Source organism: Pempheris klunzingeri, chromosome 4, assembly GCF_042242105.1.
Source record: "Pempheris klunzingeri isolate RE-2024b chromosome 4, fPemKlu1.hap1, whole genome shotgun sequence".
In the NCBI taxonomy this organism is placed as follows: domain Eukaryota; kingdom Metazoa; phylum Chordata; class Actinopteri; order Acropomatiformes; family Pempheridae; genus Pempheris; species Pempheris klunzingeri.
Genome location: NC_092015.1, coordinates 8,270,603 through 8,275,073, shown reverse-complemented (window position 1 = coordinate 8,275,073; position 4,471 = coordinate 8,270,603). Strand labels below are relative to the sequence as shown.

The following is a 4,471-nucleotide window of genomic DNA, read 5'->3' as shown; positions in this document are numbered from 1 at the left end:
TGTGCTTCTTTATTTTCAGCTTCAGGTCAGCTTATTTATTTTACAGATATCTTTGTTCCTATAGTTGTCATCCTTAAGATTTCCTGCGGTTATCGAGTAACAGTAAATATTTTTGAATGCTGCAGCAAACACTGAGCAACCAAACTGGGATTGTTTTATTAAAAAATCAGTTATAGTTTTGACAGTGATCTGATTTCGTGCTGCAGACAGTGTGAGTGGTTTTTCACACAACGGCTGAGCACGGTAAAGTTTGTTACCTCGCTGAGGAGTTGGATGCATGCAGCTTGTCCTCCATAGTATAAGAGCTACTCCCTCTGCTTTTATTACTTGCTTGTTAAAATTAAGAATTATCCGCTGACCAAAAACAAAGCCAGAAGAGACAATTACTTTGCTTGGGTGCTTCACAGTAGAAGCCACCCCGAGTTCCTCCAGTTGAATGCCTTTAATTTGAAACAGCAGTAGGAGGAAACGTTCGGCTCGCATTAGACGTAACTTGACAGAGCTCTGACGCAGTGTGAAAGAATGCAAACGGTAAACAGTGAGGCTGCTATCAGTAAGATGAAATCGTGCTGGATCACACACAAGCATTGTTGCCTCTGAATCTCTCGTGTTTAGGAAGGCGACCTGAATCTAGTGTGGGAATGGCGGACTCCGCCACTGCAATAACAACTACAGAGAGATAATTACTGAATATAAATCAAATTAAATGGCTTTTGCAGAAAAAAAGGAGTTTGATTACATGAAAATCTTAAGGATTAGAACTTAAACCCAAATTCACTGTTAACATCAGTATTAAAATGTGTTAATCCAGTCACTTTCTTTCAGTGAAAAAGCGCAACTTTATTATTACAGTTGTCAAACATTAAAGGAAGACAAACAAGCCTTGGCTGTCTTTACTTAGCCATGATAACAGGCTGCATCTCTGTCTTTTCCATTTTCCCTCCTCTGATTTCTGTCTGCCTGACTAACACCAATTGGTCATTACAGTTTTTATTTTAAACACGGGATCAAAGCAGTGTATTATAGATACCAGATGTGACTATCGCAGCTGTCATCGTCTGACGTTATGTGGCTCCATAAACCACTGCCAGTTTCACTGCCCCTGCTCGACACTCCGGCGGTGATTCACGGTGGTAAATAAGCAAAATACTTGTTGAAAAATAGGTCAAAGAGCACAAAAAGGGGGGCACTAATAAACTGATCCTTCAGCTGTAGTTTTGTGTTTGTTTGAAGCATGATTGTGCGAACGCCTCCCAGCACAGTTGGAAACATCATGAGCGGCTGACATCACTACTGATCACAGAACAGGATATAATGTTGGGGTTTGGCTCCTCTGCAGCTCCTCTGAGGATACACAGAGATCATGGAAACTAGAAATTTAATCCATGAGTGAAAAAACTGGTTTTAAGAACCTTCTAGGTTAGAGCTGTCTGTGTTAGGCTTCCCCAGTGGATGTGTATTTCTTTTCTTTTCCTACAAACAACAAACCCAGTGACATCAAGTTAAAACAAAAGCGCTGACATCATCAGTGATCTCATCTCTCACTGCTTGATTTAACCTTAGACTTTTCCACTTAGTGCTTCATTTTTTTGTTTCCTCAGGAATGATACATGGATAAAGTGGCCTCTGCAAAGCCTCACATGAAAGGGAAAAATTACCCTTTTTGGACAGAGCCCTGTTTAGTCAATCAGGGTGTTTGTTGCTAGAGGAAGGAACCATATATGTGTGTCACTGTCAGATCAGAACAGGGGGCTGCGTATATTTTTAAGTCTCCTCCTTGCTTATTGGGGTTTTATAGATTGAGGGTGCACATTTTCTCTTTTTTTCTTTCATTTTTTTTCTCCGCCCTCGCTCTCCCATGCCAGGGCTTTGGTCGAAGGTTCAGATGTCTGAGAATAAACTACTTTAATGTCGTTCTCACTCTCATCGTTGCAGACACGCACCCAGCCACCGCACATCTGCCACTGCAGCCCGCATTCAAAGAGCAGTCCTCACCTCAAACCGTGAGCTTTTTAATTAACTTTTCATTTTTTTCCTTTCTCCTCATCGCACTCGGCAACTAAAGCGCTCCAACTCTGTGATATACAGCACACCCGCGTCTGCATGCACACATTTTTTTAAACGGCTGATTCATAGCTGTCAGCTTGTTTCTTATTTGGTAAAGTTGCTCCATGCAAACTGCTGTCTCTGTTCCAAAAATGATGTGTTTCTTTTTCTTTTTGTTTTGTTTCTGCTGCTTCAAGACTGTTTGACAAAAGCAAAATGAGCTGAAGTGATGAATGTTTCTGTACAGTTCAGCTTTGGTCTCTCACCAACTGGTTGCATGTAAATTAAGTTATTCGCTACTTACTACGTTTATTACTTCTCATGTCTAATTTCCATATACATGTACATAACGCTAATCGTAGGATTATCTCTTCTCTCGCTTTTGATTTATATGTTCATGTACAGTTTGTTCTGGACCCCCCTACTGAATAGTCGGTGCCTTAGATGGGCTGAGCAATGCACAGAAACTTTGAAAAATGACAAATACTGAAAACGTTTATATAAAAGATATTAATATCGTTGAAGAGGAGGGCTGACTGGTCCGTGAATAAGTCTTCCATCTTGATATTTAAGATTTGCTGATATCAAAACATCAGACTAGACAAAAGGTTGATTGTCACGCCTTATACACTTTGAAAAGACACATGTAACAACTTAGTTACTGAGAAAATCGTGAGGAAAGTTTCACTGGGAATTTAGGCAAGCCAGATTCATAGAAAATATTATTGTCCTGTAAATATGCTGGCTGTTGTTTTTTTTTATTGGAAAAAAAATCTTATTTTTTTGTATGACGTCTGTAATTTTCACAGAGTATTAGTTTATCTTACGAGCGTTGGAGAAGCTCTTGTCTCATGTTAATATAGACGGCGACGCTTTTTTCACTGCATTTTATATTTGTTCTCAAGAGTTTCTGACCAATTATTTTGTATGTTGTTCTTTGAATGATTGATGTCTCACAGGAATTGGAGACGAGAGTGCGGTAGATTGTATTTTGTTCCTTTTCGTTTGCAATAAATCGCCATCGTTATTGCAATCAAATGTGTCCTGGGATTCTGCTTTCAGAGAGGTTTTTTTTTTTTTTAACTTACATCAGCTTATTTAGATCAATATTGTGTTAATGTCGTATTTAGATTGCCCGTATCCATCAAGAGCTTTAGATACAGCGAAGCGTTTTCTCTTCATTTGTACGACTTTTCCTTGTACTACATAACATGGAAATGTCATATTTGACCTTGGAAACAGTTGATGACGAAACGTCTATTAAGTACTGCAGCTGCTCAGTAGATTTCGATCATACCACACACTCAAATTACGTAGTGTATCACATAGTCTTCCTCAGATTAACCTTTTAGGTGAGAAGTGAGGAAGATTGCGTCATACAGTAGAAAGTTGTAATGGACCCTGAGGTGAGGTTGGTCTGTCAGGTTTACCATGAAATCATTAGTCTACTAATGTATCAGTTATTTGTAACTCAACTTCCACCTGTTCTTCCAGAGCTTTCAGCCACATCTCATCATAGCCGCTTGATAACTTACTGCTATCATGTGACCAGGCGTCACAATCTCAACTGACAGCTGAGCAAAGGCCACGACGTGTTTAATGTCCCTCAGGCTGGACTGAACAGACTGAAGAGCCTTTTTTCCCCCTCAGTTAAACTGTTAAATCAGACTTTGGGTTCTCCGTGTTCCTGTGTGAAAACTGAATGTAAAAGAGAGACGTTAATTTGTTTGCACTTATTCATAATGTCTGATGTAAAATACTGTATGCTGTCGTATTTGTTTTGTTGTTTGGTTAAATGTTGCATTTTGTAATTTATGTGAGCCAGTGTCCATCTTTAGAGAGAGGGTTCAGAATAATACTCTGATAATATAGCGAAATCAAGTCAAATTGACTGTGGCTGAAAGCTCTGGGAAGAAATTTAGTGAGTGGACTTTACTGTAAGTACATTTGCTTTATCTTATTTTTATATTACTGAATAGGGTTTGACATGAGGCAGAGGCTGAACCAGGTACCATCAGGCCACACACTCACTGGTGCACTTATTCCAAGTGGTGTAGATCAAAGTTACAGCAAACTGCCCTCTAGGGATGTGATGCATATCTTAAATTTATTCCGCCGTATATGACCTGTCAGCAGTTTGCTGCATTTTTTAATTCTTCTTAGTTTTCAATGTGAATTTCCCCTCTAGTGATCAATAAAGTCTCATCTTTTTAATTACTTTAATCAAATGTCACGTCTTCCACCACACTGTCACAAAACTCACAGTCTCTTATTAGACTGGGAAGAAATGTTACAACTTTAAAACTAACACACACAGTACATCATAGGCTGATGTCCAGTTATCGCATTATCAAAAAAAAGGTTTTTCTAACGTGTTAAAGTTGAGACTTTGCTGCAGTTTTCATATCATTATAATTTGAATATT

At 38.9% G+C, this 4,471-nt stretch overlaps 1 protein-coding gene across 1 annotated transcript in view; it reads left to right on the top strand.

The window, feature by feature from the left end:
* LOC139200340 (diablo IAP-binding mitochondrial protein-like) overlaps positions 1 to 4,471 on the top strand; it is a 379,202-nt gene that overhangs the window by 37,499 nt on the left and 337,232 nt on the right. The window lies entirely within an intron of this gene.